The sequence below is a fragment of the Euprymna scolopes genome, chromosome 16, assembly GCF_053919585.1.
Source record: "Euprymna scolopes isolate OS-2025 chromosome 16, ASM5391958v1, whole genome shotgun sequence".
Taxonomy (NCBI): domain Eukaryota; kingdom Metazoa; phylum Mollusca; class Cephalopoda; order Sepiida; family Sepiolidae; genus Euprymna; species Euprymna scolopes.
The window spans coordinates 68,117,425-68,137,976 of record NC_136497.1 but is presented as its reverse complement, the minus strand read 5'-3'; the positions used below and the strand labels follow the sequence as shown (position 1 = coordinate 68,137,976).

General features: G+C 39.6%; 1 non-coding gene across 1 annotated transcript; it reads right to left on the bottom strand.

Annotated features, from left to right (window-relative positions):
* Positions 1-7,171: 7,171 nt before the first annotated feature.
* Trnac-gca (transfer RNA cysteine (anticodon GCA)) lies at positions 7,172-7,243 on the bottom strand. The gene has a single exon. It is a non-coding gene; the product is annotated as a tRNA-Cys (tRNA).
* Between the last annotated feature and the right edge of the window lie 13,309 nt (positions 7,244-20,552).

Here is a 20,552-nt window from a genome sequence, read left to right as displayed (position 1 = left end):
TCTGCGCCCGAGCGAATAGACTCGTTCTGATTTGTCAACATTCACAGCATCGTTGGGCATCTTTTTAATTCCAGCCCTAACTACATGGCCCTGATATCGCTCGCTAGCCAAACGACTCAGGTCCGCCTTAGCTAGGCCTATCTCTAGGGAATCACATCCTGCTACCGCCCGGGATAGTCTATCCTCTAGATGCTTCTCTGTCTTGGCCATATCTAGGGCAAGGCGTTGGCCATATTTGACAGAGAAGTTTCTGATACTAGATTTGGCGTTTACCCACCACCTACTTCCGGTAACCGCCCCCATTAATCCCTTCTTGATGTGCTCGGTTAGCTTTTCCCGGAAGTCATCTATCTCCAGTAAGGAGGTATTTAACTTCCAGTACCCGGCTAACTTGGGGTTCCTATCTAAATCTAACCTGGCCACAAGTAGTTTGTAGTCAGAGTGGCCTAACCAGTGGAACGTGGGACAAGAGATGTATTCTACATTGCCTTGAAATGGAAGGCCTGCTAGAGAGCCACGTCCACATCTCCTGCCCTGGATGATTCATCCGATACCTGTCTACCAGATCGCATCTAGCAGACTGGTTTCACACCCATCCGTCCCTCTAGTCCTGCCCACCTTATCTACCCTGGGATCCAATCACCCACTAGGACTAACCGTTCCAAACCCCTGAGAAACACTTCCACCTGCCGGAAAAAGAAAACTGCTCCCATACGCAATTGGGCGCATACCCCGCGACGACTCGAAATGCTCTATTTGCCACGGCTGCATCAGCCACGATCAGTCTACCATCAGTATTCATGTGAACAACGCTAACCGTTGTAGAAAGAAGACAAAGAAACCCCCTACTTTGGCTATCACCGTATGCTGAAAAGACATCATAATGCCCCTCCAGCACCCGATGATCGTCAACGGAATTGTAGTGAGTCTCCTGTAACGTAGCCACATAACATAAGGTTACGGGGACCACGGACCAGGAGAACGGATTCGACGTCCCCATATTGGCTCATAAATGCCCCTAATTGCTCCAGGCCAAGGAAGCAAGGGACGCCCAAGATTGAAACATTAGTCCGTGTTTTACTCAAGTATTCAGGTTTAAGTCGGAGGTTTTTCCACCTTAGGTTCGAACTAAATATTTTGACGGCATCTTCTCTTGGCAGCAGGAGATCCCACATCGCATAACTACGACAACAGATGTAGGCTGCGAGGATGTTGAGTTCCCCCAGAATTTCCGACATACTATCTTTAGAAACCCCGGTCAGTCCTCTCTTTTTGGAGTCTATGGTGACTAACGATACTGTCCTTTTTGATAGTCTTTCCACAGCTCTGGTTAACTCTTTAATGATATTACCGTCGGTCAATCCTTGTGTTTGGAGTCGAATAACCGACGGTAATCTTCGGGGGTGAGTTGAGACTGGGGGCCCCATTCCTTTACCACTGCTGAGGCCGTCTGTGGTGCTGATGCTTCCGGCGACTCTGTGGATGGAGGAGTGATCTGACCAGTGGGAATAGTTGAACAAGAAGAGTCCAGCGCCTGCGAACTCCCCGGCAATGCTGGCCACTCCGCTGGTTTCTCCTTTGAGGACGATGGCTTGGGGACAGGTGGCGGCTTCTTCGTGGCTGTGGTACCCGTTGCCCCACTCTTGGTGTCTACTGCCTGAGCAGCCCCCTTCTTATTCCTGGAGCGGGATTGTCTTGTCTCTCCTGCCTTCTTCTCCTGCAGCCGCTCATCTTCACTGCTAGCTCCGCTATACTACAGATCTTCTTTCAGAGTATAACTCAGCTCCGAATCCAGGAGAGACAGTATTTCCATGGCCTGTTCCCGGTCGTCCGGCACTGCGTTCTTAGAGGCCTGATCTAGGTTGGTGGTTCTCAAAGTGGAGAAATCGGCAGAGGTGGATGGTTTCATTCCCGACCTTAGGAGTTCAGTCATCCTATGGGCGGAAGGGCGGACAGTTAAAGCCCTCTTCCTCTGTTGATCCCACCGAGCCGGATCCCCTCTCCCAGCTGGCCTAAACCTACCACGGGGACAGCAGTGTCATTAATAGTCCAGGAGCCGCTGCCTAGTGTGACGAATTCTTCTACAGATACGGTGCAGGGGCCAGTACCGGGTCTAGTGCGCGGGGCAGCACCGACCGTATCTAGAGGTCTTTGGAATCGGCCTGAACTGGACCCCGGGCTAGGCATTTCTGTACTGGAGCCCGGACCAGCTATCCTCCCCCTCTGCGTCTTCTCCCCAGCTCAGACCCGCCAATTTGGCCTGGCTGAGTATTCTGTTGGATTTTACTCCAACCACCTCAGACGCAGACCGGCCAGTTGCTTAAGTCGAGCCTGGGAAGAGAGACACCTGAAAAAAATCGAAATGTAAAAAGCAGTTAGTGGCCTCAACAGGAGGCGAAAGCAAGCAATAAAACAAAGCTTTAAACAAAACCCAAGGGGTCTAATAGCTGGTCTATGGATGTCGGGGACAGCCAAAGTGCTAAACAGAAAAGACAGGGGTCCGGTCTTTTGTATTTATTTAAAAAGAAAATACAATTTTCTTATATATGGGTTGTGGAATTGCATTCACTAGCAAAAGATCTAGCTAATTTGCATATTCTTTTAAGTATTCATTTTAATTAATTCCCTATTAGTTTTTTCGGTTTTCTTACTTAAGTATTACGCGTAATTATATTCATGGAGATATTCTACATGATTTATACTTGCATAATATTTGTGTAAAAAGTTCACAGTAAACACAAACTTGTTTCCATATATATCTATGTATATATATATATTTTTGTTTAATCTATAAAAGTGAACGTGTCTGTGTGTCTGTGTGTGTACATTTTCCTACACAATAACTCTGTCAATTTTCAGTTTACAGACACGAAATTTGATATACAGGGTACTGAGATTTGGAAAAATCTTTGTAATCTGTGTTCGGCCAGAAATTTGATTATAATGGGGTCAAAGTTCAACGATTTGACCTTTGCAAACTCTATCAAACTCCTCCGCCAATTTTAGGTCTGAACACTTGAAATGTTATATATTAGTTCTTTGGAAATGGATCTAACTTAATAACTTGATCTGAGCCCAAAACAATAAATCTTAAGGGGTTATAATAGGGGTTAAACTTTAAAAAAATTGACCGCTTTTTTTATGCTCAACATACACATTCAAACATCCGGACAACGCCGGGCTGAAATGCTAGTATATCTATAAAAGTGAACGTGTGTGTGTGTGGGGGGGTGTACATTTCCCTACACAATAACTTTGTTAATTTAAAGTCTACAGACTCGAAATTTGATATACAGGGTACTGAGATTTGGAAAAATCTTTGTGATCCGTTTTCGGCCAGAAATTTGGCTGTTAAGGGGTTAAAGTTCAACAATTTGACCTTTGAGAACTTTACCAAACTCCTCTAACAATTTGGGGTCTAAACACTTGAAATTTTAGATATAGGTTTCTTGAACATGGATCTTACTTAATAACTTGATTTGAGCCCAAAACAATAAATGTTAAGGGGTTATAATATGGGTCAAAGTTTAAAAAATTGACCGCTTTTCTGTTTTATTTATTTATTTATTTATTTATTTGGCTCAACATACACCCCCAAACACCCGGGCAGAAATACTAGTGAATTTAAAAGCTATTCTAGTAAATTACCTAACAATTTAAAAAATAAAAATATTTAACTTGAAAATACTTTGTAAAAAATAGCTTTTTAAATTTACTAATCAAGTAAAAAAAATAGAATTCCTACTTGATTTAATAATTCGAAATACGAATATTTATTTTGTTTTAATATTATTTTATTGTGCAATTATTTATATTAGTGGATTACTAGGCACCTCCAAAAGTCACCACAGAATTACCCCCCCTATATGTAAAACGATGTAACTTTATTATAAATTAATATTGTCAATATAATTTTTGTACCATTTAAAAGAAGAAGGGCAAAATAAACTAGTAATATTTTTTTTTAATTTTCATCGTACAAAAGTAATGAAATTGCGAGACGAAAATCTTGTTTACATAATTGGAGCTTTAAAATAACGTTCCCATGTAGTAAGCATTTCGTACGTGAAAAGATACCCGTGTTTAATAAATCTAGCAAAAATCAACTAATGGTCAGATTTTCGTGAAATTTTCGATACTTATCCATTTTAAAATGGAGTTACATATAAAATTTAGTTTCCTTAAAATATACGAGTGGAAATATTTTTTAGTGCGTATCCCCCCTCCCTATTTATTTTTTCGAAATTTGAATAAAATATATTTAAATCTATCGAAATTTCTATTTATTATGAAACATAAGAGTTCAAATAACTAAATATATTTTTTTTTAATTTAAATGCACATATTGAACAAAAACTTACCTTGAAGTTGCAATTTAAAAAAACGATATAAATTTAATATTATTATGTTTTTAATAGCGTTTTTCCGAATTAATATATACTATTATCAGTTGAATTGCCAAGAAGAAGGAACTTCCTAAACATTAATTCATTTTTAAAAGATTAAAACGATTAAAATTTCATTATTTTAAAATGTTCCGTTACAACATAGATTTTTAATTAATTGCGTTGACTTTTTTTTTTTAATATTAAGTTTTAATAAAAACATGGCTCTTGTCAGCTATTTTATCGCCAGATTTGTGCGAGCCCTTTCTAGTGTCACACAAAAACACGCGTTCACATCTCAAGCCATATTTCTTGTCATATACATACGTGCACACAAATATACGCGCACACGTACACACACGTAGATATATTCACGTTCATGTACATACACTCACATTCACGTGCATACACACACACGCTAACGTACACACATGTACGCACACGTACGCACACATGGGCAACGTCACTTCCCCTTTCAAAGGAAATCCACTCATGCGCAAAAGACCACCGGAAACAACTATAAAAGCAAGAGACACGCTGTGTCCTGCCCTTTTCCGACTCGCTTTCCAAGCCGAGTGGTCAGCGGACCAGCCGCCTCGCTTGCCTCACGCCACCTGCTACTATGTGAGGCAAAAGCTAACAGACAGTACGTACACTTTATACGCTTTCTCTCTCCATGAACTGGATTGACTTTCTCACTCTTTTTCCCCCTTTTGCTTTGGTCCATCAACCAGACAACTCTTCTACAACTTGTGCCAGAGAACACCTCCGCGTAGCTGACTGCTAACATGGCACGCAGCTTAACTGATATCAACTCTTTTTCTCTTTTTCTTTCTCTTTCTCCATGCCGGACTGCCATTTCTCGTTTCTCTACTCCATTTCCTTTTCTTGCCACGCGCGAACAAACGTTGGTGACCCGAACGTGAGATGAACACGCATTTCCTTTTCTTTCTATACCACCAGTCCCGCAACAAACAATGGTGACACCCGCGCGGACATAAACACGTGTTACGCCTAAAATATTTATTTTTCAACAGAAAATAAACGACATGTTTATTTTATCTAGCAATTGAGTTTTTGTTTCCTTCTTTCCATTCGTTTCATTATTTTCTTTTGTAGCGAGTTAGGATATTTATATCCTGGCCCGCAACAGATTAAAACCAATTTGAAAATATTATTGCACAAATATTATGCCCCCCTCATATTTTATTTGTCTCTTTTTACCGAACAAAATATGGAAGCCCCAAGGTAACCAAATGGACACTCAGTAAAACCGTATTTTATATTTAATATACAAATGTTTATAATATTATTAATCGTTAAACTGTGTAAATCTTAAAACCTAACGAAATTATAACAAAGATTAATTATTAATTGCAGTTTGAAGAAGATAAACAAAGGTTTTTAAAAAAATCATTAAGTCGCTTCTGCTTTTCCATAGTTCGTATAGTTAACACAAATCTTACGTCACGGAAACATGCGTTCCATTTTTCACAATCGTTTGGCAGACCCTATTGACTACCAAATCAAAAGGACTTTTTTGTATAGTATTTTCAAGTTAAATTCAGTTTTTAAGATATTTTTGCTTATTAAGTTGTTAGGTATCTTATTTTTTTAGAATAACTTTTAATTTATTAATCAAGTAAAAATACTATCTAGTTGGCACTTCTGCATGGCAGTGCTATGATGCGACTGAGACGAGTTTTCGACCCCTGTTCTTTGGATGAAAAATGCCTTCTATTGGTGGTTCTGTGAATCTCAAATATAAACAAGTGTCTCCGAGAACGCAGAAATATATAATAATGAAATAAATAACAAAAATATAAGAAAAGCTAAACATTTATTGTATAAAAATATAATTTTGATGTTTTAAGATTGTTTTTTTAAATGAGTGATTTATAAGTGAAAATAAAATAAATGTCAAAAACATGAAATATTTTTAGATTGTTTTTAGAATTATTTGTTTTTTTTCCTGTAAGATTGTATAAAATGAAGCAATATATCATATTTTTTTCACACTAAGATTGTATAAAAATATATCAAAATATAATTTTAGCAAGATGTAGCAAAATATAATTTTAAAAACATGAAACATAGAGGTTTAAGAATATTTTTTTTACACAAAGTTAGTTGTTTTGTTGTTTGTTTTGTTTTTTTTCATTGTAAGATTGTATAAACATATATCAAAATATAATTTTTGGTTTGTCAATAGAACAAAAAATAATTTTAATATAGAAGTTTTTATTTATTTATTTATTTATTTATTTATTTATAAAAATTTATGGAAATTTTTAATAATATTGTGTTTTTTGTTTGTTTGTTTTTATCAACGACTGATACGATCTATCAACCCCTGTTCGACTGACACACACGCCCTCTATCGTCCGTTCTTGAAACTAAAAGACACACATTCGCTTCATGGCACTGTCATGGAGAACTGCTGAAAAATTATTTTTACTGCGCAACAATGTATATAAGTTTGAAATATGTTAAAAACTAAAAAAAAAAAAAAAAAAAACATTTTCAATTACCGTTCTGGTTGAGAAAAAATCCACTAATATCGGCTGGCTCGCTGCTACGAATTCGGAACAGGGGCATGTGAGCGAGAAATAGTGACATCTCCTACAGGAGAACCGACGATTATTTATGAAATAGCATTCAGTACAACTATTTAAATTCATATTTATTTTTAATGAGAAAATGATTGACAACACGCATGTGAAAACGAAAACTGGGAAATACAATAAACACATCTAGTGATAAAACTAGTAGAAAAACAAAAAATTAGGGGACACCCGGGTTTGAACCGGGGACCTCTCGATCTGCAGTCGAATGCTCTACCACTGAGCTATATCCCCAAATCCGACAGTTGCTGTTAAACTTCCGTATATAATGCTTTTCAGGTTATATTTAGAACGGTGTTTTCTTTTATCAAGTATAACCAGCTGTTGAATCGCTTGAAAGTGAGAGAAGAGAACAACGACTCCGCTGACTGACTGTGATATTTGATAGCAGCTATAATCACAATGACGCGAGCTGTGTGCATGTGTGTGTGTGTGTGCGCGCGTGCGCGCGCGCATGCGCGCGCATATGTACGTACGATCACTACCGTAACAAATTTTACAAAAGGCAATGAAAACCGAGTTTGACGTAAAGTGATAGGGGAATGCGAATAGAAGAAGGGGGGGAAGAGTCTCGTAATCTAAAAATTGTGAGTTCAATTCCAGTACAGGGCGTTATTGTTTCATTTATCTCTTCCGTCCATTCTAGCTTGAGAATTCGGGCTTTTTTGGAGTGGGGGAGATGATAGAGTTTTGACAAGATACCCACTCCCAAACATTTACTTGTTGTCACCTTCTAAAATATTTATCTTGGAAGAATACCACCCACTCTCCAAACTCCACCCCTCTTTTTTTTTTTTTTTCTCGCACTTGAAATCCCATTTAGAGATCGACCTGATTGTTTTCGTTTCTGAACAAACAGGGAACAGAGGCAGTCTATCTATCTTCTATTTATTATATAAAAGGGATCTCTCTCTCTCTCTCTCTAATGTTGAGAACTTATTGGCCATTTTTTGTCCCACTCGAAATTATTACCAATAAATGTGAATTGACTTCCATCTATCTATCTATCTATCTATCTATTATATAAAAAGAAACTGCGTGTCTGTGCATGTGTGAGAGAGAGGGTTCCCTATGGACTCCGAAACGGCTGGGCCGATTTTTATGAAATTTAACACAGATGTACTATAAAGTATTCAGCAGTGTTCTTAAATAGGTTTTGTATCGGAATGCTTTCGATAAATATCGATACTCGATAATCGGAATAATCCGATAAAACAAGAAGCAGGTGATTTTGACCAAACTTTACATTTATTAACCCTTACCCATGAGTGGCTTTCGGGCCTTGATAAGTGGTGACTCCCCCTGTTAAAAAAAAAGTTAACACCTTATATAGCATAACATCACAAGTGCATTCGAAAAGTTTTATCATCCCACCAACAGAAAGGTCAGGCATATTTTTATAGGTTCTTTGATATGGCATGTGCGCGGTCAAACTGAATGTTTCTGTTTAGAGCGCAATTGAAACATGGCACTTGACTTTTGTATGTTAAACTTTAATTCAAGCCATTGTATATAAAAAATAATTTTATAAAATCAACAGTAGGTTCTCTACGGCGCGATGTAGACTACAATGTATTGTGGATTAAGTCACTGTGAGAAGACCATTGTCCTTGTGGCAATGAGCTCCCCGTCCATGTAGGACGCTATATACCAAGAGAGGCTCTCACTACCAGCTCAAATTTCCATCTCTCGGGAGCTGGTCTCCTTTTCCCTTCCCCCTTGCCCCTCTCCACATTAAAAAACGGCCTCATGTCTAATTTGCTCTCATGGGGAAGCAAATAAATACCGACTGCGAGAAGAAGCTTCCACCCGGTGTACCGCGATGGGCTCCCAACTAGAGCAGGAAATCGATCGATTTAACTAAAAAATGAACGACTTCACGGATTTAAATGACAATGAAAACACAGGCGGGTGAAACATTGGTTGATCATCATTTTATCTGGGCAACGTCGGGTCTCTCTGCTAGTTATTTCCATGGCAAGTGTTCGTCAAACTTTCACGATAAACACTCTTCTAGCTGTAAACACTATCAATAATTTTTTTTTTTTTTTTTTTTTTACATTTTCACCCCAAATAAAGCATATTGCCACTTTGATATAGGGGTTACTATTAGGGATACAGGCTACAGGGGTACTAGGTGGGGAGTTGGGCAGCAAGATGTCGGTTCACGTTACACTTGAACTTCTGCATGTCAGTACAGTTGGAGAAGCAGGAACCTGGCAGGGAGTTCAAAGTCTAGCAGTTCTGAGGAAGAAACTACTGGAGTAGACGGCTCTCTTACATCTAGGGATCTCTACTGTGAAGGGTTGGGATTGTACTGCTTGTCGGGTTTGTCAGGGGTATTTACGTAGAGGGGGTACAAGTGCATGCAACTCGTCGGAACATACACCGTTAAAGTACTTGTAGAACAAGCAAAGGGATGCTACATTGCGTCGATGGGACAGAGGCTGAAGCTGATGATAGTTCAGGACCTATTAGGTTGGCGACTCTCTTTTGAACCTTGTCTAGGAGTGAGAGACTAGTAGCAGATGCACCGGCCCAAATATGACAACAATACTCCATACATGGGCGAATAGTGGCCTTATAGAGGTACAGGATACTTTCAGGGGTCAGTAGCTTTCTAGCACGGTAGGGAAAACCTACCTTTTTCGCAGCGGTCCTGGCAATGCTCTCAATGTAATTGTTCCAACTCGTGTTTCTTGTGAATGTTAGGCTGAGGAGTTTAAAAGATGTGCTTTCAGAAAAAGTTTTTGGCCATAGCTATTAGTGGTAGGGAAGGTTTCTTGTAGTTATTGAAGGAAACAAGTTTAGTCTTGGCAGCACTGAATGTGACCATCCATTTTTGGCCCCATTCCACTACAGATTGGAGAGCATCCTCTAGTGTTTCTGCAATTTCTTTAGATATGTGTTCATTTGTTTTCCTGTCGTGTCTCTTATAGAGTGTGGTGTCATCGGCATATATACCCATCTCACAGACAATTTTGTCAGGGAGGTCATTTATGAATATTAGGAATAATACCCCTAAGGCACTCCCGCATGTATATCATATTGTTTAGATGTACGACCATCGAGGACAACCTGGATTTTTCTCTTATCTAAGAAGGATTTAATTATGTTAAGTATTCTTCCCGTGATACCGTATGATCTGATTTTCCTGAGAGGACCTTCGTGCCATACCCTGTCAAACGCCTTAGATATATCTAGAGCTACCGCTCTACCCTCCCATACTTTGTCAAGTGAATGGTATATACGCTCGGAGATTGCTGTGGAATGGGCTTGCCTAAATCCAAATTGTTAGTCGGTCAGAAGTTTAACATCTGTAAAGTGATGGACTAGAGCTTAGTTAATTATGAATTCAAATATTTTGGCAAAAAGTGGGAGGAGGCTAATGGGGCGGTAATTTGCTGGGTCAGTTCTTTCGCCAGAATTCTTGAAAACTGGTACCACAGAAGCAGTTTTCCCGCAGGCAGGAAAGCAAGATTCATTAAGGCATTTGTTGTAAAGTTTGGAGAGGATTGGGCCTACTTCAGCGGAGCACTCTTTTATTAGCACAGCCGGGATGAGATCAGGTCCACATGCTTTTGCAGTGTCAAGATTTTTTTATAATGGCATGCACCTGAGAATGGGGTGATTTTCAGATCATCAAGTGTGGCGTCTGTCCGCAAAGGAAAGTCTGGGAGAGGTGGTTAGCAGGGTTTAGTGTGGAGTTTGAGGCAAACCGACTGGCAAGCATGTTAGCCTTCTCAGTTGCTGAGCAAACAACTTCACGATTGTTGGATAGTGGAGGAATTGTTGATTGCCCATTATTTACTACACTGTTGTAAATTTTCCAGAAGTCACGGATTCCTAATTTCTGAGCTTCGATACGTTTTTGGGTGGTTTCAGTAAATTCTCTCTTAGCTGTCGCTATTTCTTTCTTACAGTTAGATATGTTTCTGACCACAGTTACTTACAGTTACTTCTGGCTTCTATATACTTCTGTCTGTTTGAACTGGATTTATGTCAGTTAAATCTGTGGTATGCGTGCTGCCTTTGCGCGGTGGCAGCTGCACATGGGGAAGTAAACCATTGGGGAGAGTGGGGCTTGCTATAAAATTTCCGCGTGGGGGCATGTGCTTCAATTGCTGTTTTGAACCATTCAGTGGTCTCATTTGCGCACTGTTCAGCAGGAAGTGAAAAGATATTTCGCCATGGGGCGTCTCTAATGAGATCCCTGGTGGCTTCCCAGTCGGCCTTTTTATAATATCTTGTTGTTTTGAGCAATGGCTCTTCCATTTTGGCTCGAGACTTTAGGGTGATTTCAACTATTATCACTACATGATCAGCATTCCCAAGTGGGCTGTGGGCGGTCGTAACACAATCATACGGAACTGTGGTCAGAAACAGATCTAAAAGTGATGCGTGTTGCTCTTGCTGGTCAGGGAAACGGGTTGGAAACGTAACTGTCTGTGATTGGGAATGACATACAGAGAAACTATGTGCTGTGGTACCATTGCGTCTGTGTAATTAGAGAATCCAAGCCAGTTACTGTACTGGACATTGAAGTTACCAAATTCATGAACTTGTGCGCTAGTGTCGAGGGAAAGTGCTGTATTTATGCTGTCAGAGACTTGCTTATTAGGGTACAGTCCTAGGTCGAGGGAGAGCGGTAGAGAAAATAAAAGTAACTAATATTATGTTGCATGTTAAGTCTAAAGCACATAAAGACTTGATCGTCCGATTCTGGTTTTCTTTCTCTAGTCAGGGGGGGGTTCAAATATAGACTCTAAGCCCGTGCATATGTCTGTCAGAGTCCTTACGGCAGAGTGGGAGATATCCGGGCATGTACAAGTAGTTAGAGGGGATGGAGGAGTGTAGGTTAGTCTCACTTAGTGCTAAGATATCCGGGGTGTTTGTCAACATCATTTAAATTGTTAGTAAATGCAAGACTCAAGGGAGGAGGCATTTTGATTTTCTTTGAGTTTTGTCCTGGTTTAAGCGTAATTTTCCCCCACGCTTTATCTGTGTCTAAACCTAAACGTAGATTCCATGAACAAAGCTTCTTTCTTAGAACCGCACACCTGTGGAACTCTCTTCCGTTTGCCTGCTTTCCAACTGACTACAATATGGTTGTCTTCAAGTCCAACGTAAACAAGTTCTTGATGAGCCGTTCCCCTTAAAGTAATCCAATTTACCAAATTTCAACTACTAACGATTATTACGATATTGCCCCATTGACAACTGTACACCCTTTAACCCTTATCTTCGAGTGGCCTCTGGGCCTTGATAAGTGGTAGCTCCTATGTAAAAAAAAAAGTTTGTTATATATTTAATTTTTTTACCACATTTTCGTGCTAATATGTATTGTAAAACAAACCTAGTTTTCCTAGTTGAAATAAAATTTAAAGTAAGGTTAAAATTTCTTCCAAGATATTATTGAAAAACAATCGCAAGCATTATTATATTTTAAATCCATGTACTATATACGATTGACATGGCATCGACGAGTACATAAAATAAATTCATGTATACACAAGTGACGTTTCAAAAGTAGCGACTCCTATTTTTTATTCCGTGTGTGTGTATGTGTGTGTGTGAGCGCGCATGTGTGTGTGTGTGTGTGTGTGTGTGTGTGTGTGTGTGTGTGTGTGTGTGTGTGTGTGTGTGTGTGTGTGTGTGGCCTCGTACGTATGTAAGCAACGACATTGATTGAACAGTATCTATGAATCAATTAAAAGTAAAGCGATTGATTTATCTGCGGGAAGTTAAGTTTGAATATTTGTTTTGTTTTGTTTTTGTTTTTTGTTTCTTTTGTGTGTGAGAGAGAGAGAGGGGGGGAATAGGCAGCTGACATACATAACAAAAAAAAAATTAAATGATATAAAAGTAGAAAGGAGAGACCGATCGATAAATTGGACGCTAGACCGATCGATTAGTTGATCAATCTCTTCCATAGGCAGAGACGCACGTCTGTCGAGTGGAGGGTGGAGGGAGATATTTGTACATGCGTGTCGACGTGTTTGTCGGGAAAGGTTGGATATACTTACACAGTAAAATAAGCGTCGATAAATCAATAGACTTATCATTAGGTTGTAGTTAAATTTACAAACGGTCAAACAACGAAGAAAGCTCTCAAGACACGCGCGATCGATTGAAGGTCTTAAAGACCAAAAGAATAATACGTAGATTTAAAACTCTGCTTAGAATAAACCTGTTTGTCCTTCCGGCTTGAGATTGTGACTGGAATCCTTATTGCGGCAAGAGAGGTGTGATTGTTGTTTATAGCAGTGCTTGTAACGCTTTTTTGTAGCGTCATACCATTGCCTGCATTATTCGTTGATCAGTTTATTCGTTGGTGCGTTCATTTCTGTCACCGTATTTGTTAATTTATTCGTTAGATTCGTTAGAGCTGTGGCTGCTTTATGCGCATTGTTTGTGGGTCTCATATTCTCGACTTTACGATGAAGAATCCTCTAAGCTGGTTTTGAAGCTATATATGGCGATTGATAGAATTTTACGTCCATGAGGCTAGCAACGGTAACACAGAACAACGTAAAACAGGAAGGAACATTTTAACAGATAATTTCAATCGATGAATCAAGCGAATATTAACTTGACTCGGAATGAAGACAAAAACAATAACAAAAATATGCATATTATTATTATTAGCAAAATAGTTTCTAAAAGTAAAGCCTCCTATTTTGAAAATAAAAAAAGTCAACTCTATTAAATATAAATAACAAACGTTCCCTTCTTTTCAATCCATTCTTAACATACAAGAATATAAGAACACTAGCAAGGCCTGTGAAAATTCCACGGAATAAGAAATATATTGAATCAACAAATATATTTTTATGCAGCTGATATCTTTCTGGATAGCAGTAAAAAATATATATATAGTTTTTTTGTTGTTTTTGTTGTTTGTTTTTGGGTTTTTTTGTTTGTTTGTTTTTTACAGTAAAACCAATAACATCCAGCAAATATGTGTTTATTAACACTTCTATGAAAATAATGTTAATTTTATTTTAAATATAAACCGGACCCAAATGAGTTAAATTAATAATAATTAATATTCAGAAAATAATAGTGTGATACCTTTGGCCTTTTGGCCAAGATCAAAGTGTAGTATCTGTTCCGGCAGATGCTGCACTTGGGATGGTTTGTGCCGGTCAATGGAGGGGAGACCCTCTATACTGGGACAATTATTATTTTTGGTAACCAGAGTGCCCCCTTTTTGCCTACTTTTAGGGGAGCTGGTTTTTACCTCACATTAAAAACGGCCTTGTGCCTAATTTGCTCAGTGGGGGAGCAAATAAACACCATCTGTTCCGGCAGATACTGCACTTAAGATAATTTGTACCAGTCAATGGAGGGGAAACCCCCTATACTGGGACAATTATTATTTTGGGTAACCAGAGTGCCCCCTTTTTGCCTACCTTTAGGGGAGCTGGTTTTTACCTCACATTAAAAACGGCCTTGTGCCTAATTTGCTCAGTGGGGGAGCAAATAAATACCATCTGTTCCGGCAGATACTGCAAGCTATGACTAGCTATGACTAGCAAAGACCAGATGTGGGGGCAACCCCACATGCCTGACCTTTAACCAGCTCCCATTTCCCACCTCTCGGGAGCTGGTCCCCCCTTTCCCTTCCCCCTCCCTTCACTCCTCACATTAAAAATTGGCCTTGTGCCTAATTTGCTCGGTGGGGGAGCAAATAAATACCATCTGTTCCGGCAGATCACCCTTTTCTTGGCCTTCGGGCCAAGATCAAAGTGTAGTATCTGTTCCGGCAGATGCTGCACTTAAGATAATTTGTACCAGTCAATGGAGGGGAAACCCTCTATACTGGGACAATTATTATTTTTGGTAACCAGAGTGCCCCCTTTTTGCCTACTTTTAGGGGAGCTGGTTTTTACCTCACATTAAAAACGGCCTTGTGCCTAATTTGCTCAGTGGGGGAGCAAATAAATGCCATCTGTTCCGGCAGATACTGCACTTAAGATAATTTGTACCAGTCAATGGAGGGGAAACCCTCTATACTGGGACAATTATTATTTTTGGTAACCAGAGTGCCCCCTTTTTGCCTACTTTTAGGGGAGCTGGTTTTTACCTCACATTAAAAACGGCCTTGTGCCTAATTTGCTCGGTGGGGGAGCAAATAAATACCATCTGTTCCGGCAGATACTGCACTTGGGATGATTTGTACCGGTCAATGGAGGGGGGACCCTCTATACTGGGACAATTATTATTTTTGGTAACCAGAGTGCCCCCTTTTTGCCTACTTTTAGGGGAGCTGGTTTTTACCTCACATTAAAAACGGCCTTGTGCCTAATTTGCTCGGTGGGGGAGCAAATAAATACCATCTGTTCCGGCAGATACTGCACTTGGGATGATTTGTACCGGTCAATGGAGGGGGGACCCTCTATACTGGGACAATTATTATTTTTGGTAACCAGAGTGCCCCCTTTTTGCCTACTTTTAGGGGAGCTGGTTTTTACCTCACATTAAAAACGGCCTTGTGCCTAATTTGCTCAGTGGGGGAGCAAATAAACACCATCTGTTCCGGCAGATACTGCAAGCAAAGACCATATGTGGGGGCGACTCCACATATAAGACCTTGGTCAATGTAGGGGCAACCCTTCATACCAATTGTCACCATCCAGCTCCCCTACTCCCCGGGGAGTTGGTCTCCATTTCCCCTTCACTCCTCACATTAAAAATCGGCCTTGTGCCTAATTTGCTCGGTGGGGGAGCAAATAAATACCATCTGTTCCGGCAGATACTGCAAGCTATGACTAGCTATGACTAGCAAAGACCAGATGTGGGGGCAACCCCACATGCCTGACCATTAACCAGCTCCCATTTCCCACCTCTCGGGAGCTGGTCCCCCTTTTCCCTTCCCCCTCCCTTACTCCTCACATTAAAAATCGGCCTTGTGCCTAATTTGCTCGGTGGGGGAGCAAATAAATACCATCTGTTCCGGCAGATACTGCAAGCAAAGACCATATGTGGGGGAAACCCCACATATAAGACTTTGGTCAATGTAGGGGCAACCCTTCATACCAATTGTCACTATCCAGCTCCCCTACTCCCCGGGGAGTTGGTCCCCATTTCCCCTTCACTCCTCACTTTAAAAATCGACCTTGTGCTAATTTGCTCGGTGGGGAAGCAAATAAATACCATCTGTTCTTCAGATGCTGCAAGCTATGACTAGCAAAGACCAGATGTGGGGGCAACCCCACATGCTTGACCTTTAACCAGCTCCCATTTCCCACCTCTCGGGAGCTGGTCCCCTTTTTCCCTTCCCCCTCCCTTCACTCCTCACATTAAAAATCGGCCTTGTGCCTAATTTGCTCGGTGGGGGAGCAAATAAATACCATCTGTTTTTCAGATGTTGCAAGCTATGACTAGCAAAGACCAGATGTGGGGCAACCCCACATGCTTGACCTTTAACCAGCTCCCATTTCCCACCTCTCGGGAGTTGGTCCCCTTTTTCCCTTCCCCCTCCCTTCACTCCTCACATTAAAAATCGGCCTTGTGCCTAATTTGCTCGGTGGGGGAGCAAATAAATACCATCTGTTTTTCAGATGCTACACTTCCATTTCTTGTTCTCTTTCAGAGGAGGAGCAGTCCTTCACGACTGAGACATTTTTTTTTTATTTTTGTACCTTTTCTCCACGTTAAAAAACGACCCTGGTGTTTAACTCTGTCCCGTGGAGAGGCATTGTAAATAGGTTCATAGTTCAATACAAATAATAAAATCACATTGTAAGAGACAATCTGTAATTTGCTCCTTCAATTTAGCACCTCTTGGCAGACGCTGTATTTCTTTTGGGCCCTGTTTCTTTCAAATGTTCCCTTTTTTCGCCAGCTTTTTACTTTGGTGAAGAATCGCCGCACATCACAATTATTACAAGTTCCTTTCTCACACTACTACAACAATGATATATTATTACCAGAAGGCCTCCTAGTGTGGCGTGGCATTGCTCCGTCATAAAATACGCTTGGTAGTTGGGTAAAATTTGATTTTTAAGGGGCAGGACAGCAATAACTTGCTTACATCTGACTTGAAGACGACCATATTGTAATCAGTTGAGTATAGAGTTCCATAGAAGACCAGTTCAAGAAAAGAAGCTTTGCTCGTGGAATTTGCGTAAATTTAGGCACATATCGAGATTAGGGTAAATTGATGGTAGTGGTTGTAGGTAGACGAGTGCTTTTTGTGAAAGTTTGGCGGGGAGTCATAGATTGAAGCTCAGATGAGCATGAAAATAACGACAAAGCAGAAGTAGGCCCGCAGTGTCTCTTCCGTGGAAATAGGTTGCAGGGAGGTCAAAAAAAGCATCTCCTACTAGGTTTCGAATTCGGTTTTGAAATCTGCCAAAGCAGAATAGGGTGCTGCGAGGAGCTCCTTCCCAAATGTGACAACAATTCTCCATTTTAGGACGCATTTGGCTTTTATAAAGGTAGAGGATTGCGTCGGGAGTGAGATACATTTTACCAGCGCACTTGACAACAGATTTAATGTAAATCACCTATCTCAGGTCAGGGTGAAGGTCGGTCCCAGAATCTTGTCTAAGCAGGGTGCTTCTTTGAGATGAAAGCGATTCACATCAATTTCGGTCAAGTGGGAGTCTGAGCGTTGGTGGTGTATGGGATTATGTCATGTAAAATAATCTTTAATAATCAGGGGGGCATGTGGTTTGAAATGCTACCAAAGGCAAGGTAAGTTACCCTTCTGTAATTAAACGTCTTAAAGTTTGGAGATCAAAGTACATGGAGTACGAGTGAAAGTGAAAGTGATATTAATCAGTCACATCATTGATGAGATTGACGTTGATTTTGGATTTGGATGTTCGAGAAACAAGTTTTGTCAGCAGTGCGTCGTGTTTTGGAGTTGAGAGTTTGCACAGCAGAGTGTGAAGTTTTAGACGTGAGTTTTTGACAGCAAAATGTAGTGTTTTGGAATTGAGTTTTTGACAGCAGAACGTCGTGTTTTGAAGTTGAGTTTTTTATAGCAGAGCTTACAGCTTTGGAGTAGGAATTTTTGACAGCAAGGCATTGAGTTTTGGATTAACGGGTTTTTGTCAGCAATGTGTCGAATTTAAAGCAGTGAATTTTACAGCAGTGTGTCAAATTAAACCTCAGAAATTGTTACTTGGAAGCGCAAGATAGAAGCTTGTTTTTTGATGCGTTAAGATTAACCAGTAACCTTTTCCCCTATTGCACCACGTGCTCATAATCGGAGGAGGGAAACACAAAGAGATCTGTGTTATTGCGGGCCTTGGAAGTGTTGCCATAAATGTATATATATCGACGAATGAACTTAGAATGTGATTTTAGAGATTACTAGCAATTCAGCTCAGCTTTGCTCGGGCCTATGTTCATAACTTTATGTGCATATATATATATATATATATATATATATATATATATATATATATATATATTAAAAGTTTGACTCATGTCCAAGTAACCTATATATAAAATTTCAAGTGCTTAGACTAAAAATTGGCGGAGGATTTGGTAGAGTCTGCAAAGGTCAACTCTTTCAACTTTGACCTCTTTGCAGCCAAATTTTCGCTCAAAAACTTATTTAAAAGCTTGCTGCACGTCTGAATAGCATTTTCGTAAAATTTCAAATGTTTAGACCAAAAATTTGCTGAGTGATTTGCTAAAGACCACAAAGGTCAAATCTTATGATCCTTTACCTCTTGGTAGCCAAATTTTCAGTCGAAAATCGATAAAAAGCTTGCCCTATGCCTGAGTACACTTTATGTAAAATTTCAAATGTTTAGACTAAAAATTGGCTGAGAGGTCAAATTTTTTTAACTTTGACTCCAATTTTGACCCCTTAACATTAATTGTTTTGTAGCTCAAATCAAATTTAAAAGTTTCATCGATGTCCAAGTAAACTACATCTTAAATTTCATGTGTTTAGACCTAAAATTGGTGTAGGAGTTTGATAGAGTTTTCAAAGGGCAAATCGTTGAACTGTGACCCCTTAACTGCCAAATTTCTGGCAGAAAACTGATTTAAAATATTTTTCCAAATCTCAATACCCCTTACGCCAAATCTCGAGTCTGTAGACTGAAAATTGACAAAGTAATTTGGTAAAGAAATGTACACACACACACACACACAGACAATTTCACTTTTATAGATATATAGATTTATGAAGATATGGAAAGGGTTTGAGCCCAGTATGTATGTTTGGAGCACGACAGCGCTGATGCATTGAACTTCGGACTTAAGGTCATCAACCGTTATTTTATAAACCTATCGGAGGAAAAGTATTTGATGGTTGAGAAGACATTTCCAGTTATTCTGTAGCTTGAAATCATGTGAAGTAAACCCTTGTGCCAAACCCTGTCAAATACCTTTGATATGTAGAGAGCTGTTGTTCTAGAGAAGAAGCCGCTGTCGATAGATTTATGGATCCCGTGTGAGATTACAGTCAGTATATCAACTGGAGATCCCGCAGAACGGAAACTATTTTGCTTGTCGCTGAGCAGGTTGTTTTTGCTGAAGTAGTTGACAGTATTTCTATTTAGCACGGATTCAAGCAATTTACTTATAACGAGCTTCATCACGAACATATATGCGGATGTCGCTCAGATTATTTTCGGTCTTTTAAGAAAATTCGGGAGGTAAGTGGCCTTTGATCTCATAGGGTTGAGTTTAATGCAAAGTTTTTGGCAAAGAGGGTGGCTTTGTAAAATGCTGATGAAATATTTTCTGACTAGGAGTTGCATGCCATGGGCATCAAAACAAGAAAACCTTTGGCAGTGTCTGGTGTATTCCACATTAGAAGTAGTGTAGTTTGGTTGTATCAGAAGAGGAAAGACCGGGGGAGAGAATTGACAAGCTGTGTTAGAGCTGAGGAGACGTCGTTGAAGGAGTATGTTGTTAGAAGTGAGGAATGGATGCTTAAGGTTGTGACCAGTGAAGTTGAAATGAATGGATCTAAACCTGGTATGTAAAGAGCGTGGACAGGGAAATTTCATTCATTTTCTCCAATTAAAATCTAAAATATTATTTTTATTGATTTACTGGTTTACTTAAATTTTCATTGCATTTTTTAACTTTAATTTTCTCAAAAGTATTATTAACTCTCATACTTATATTACTGAGTTGTGTCTTTGTTCCGGACCACAACAGTAAACGTGTGTTTTCATCGGATTTCCCATGGCGTGAAGACATCTCAAACGAAGACCCCGATTTGCTCTTCATATATTTTTTGTTGCCTTTGTTCACAACACGTTAGCCATATTTGTCATTTATCGTCCATTCAACGATAGAGTTGGTGTTATGAAGCGAAACGTTGAATAATTTGACAAGATATCGTGCGTATTTTACATTTGCAGTTATTATAATGATTATATTGTGAAATAACTAGCCTGTTTCAATAAGACTAATAACGAAGAAAGCTTTTTAATGAGTTTTCTATTAATTACAGGTTGACTAAGAATACCTCATGCACCTGATGCTAACGGACAATCTTTTCTTAGCAACTTGTGCTGAGCAGTACACATGTATTGTCTAATTTCTATATCACTTAACC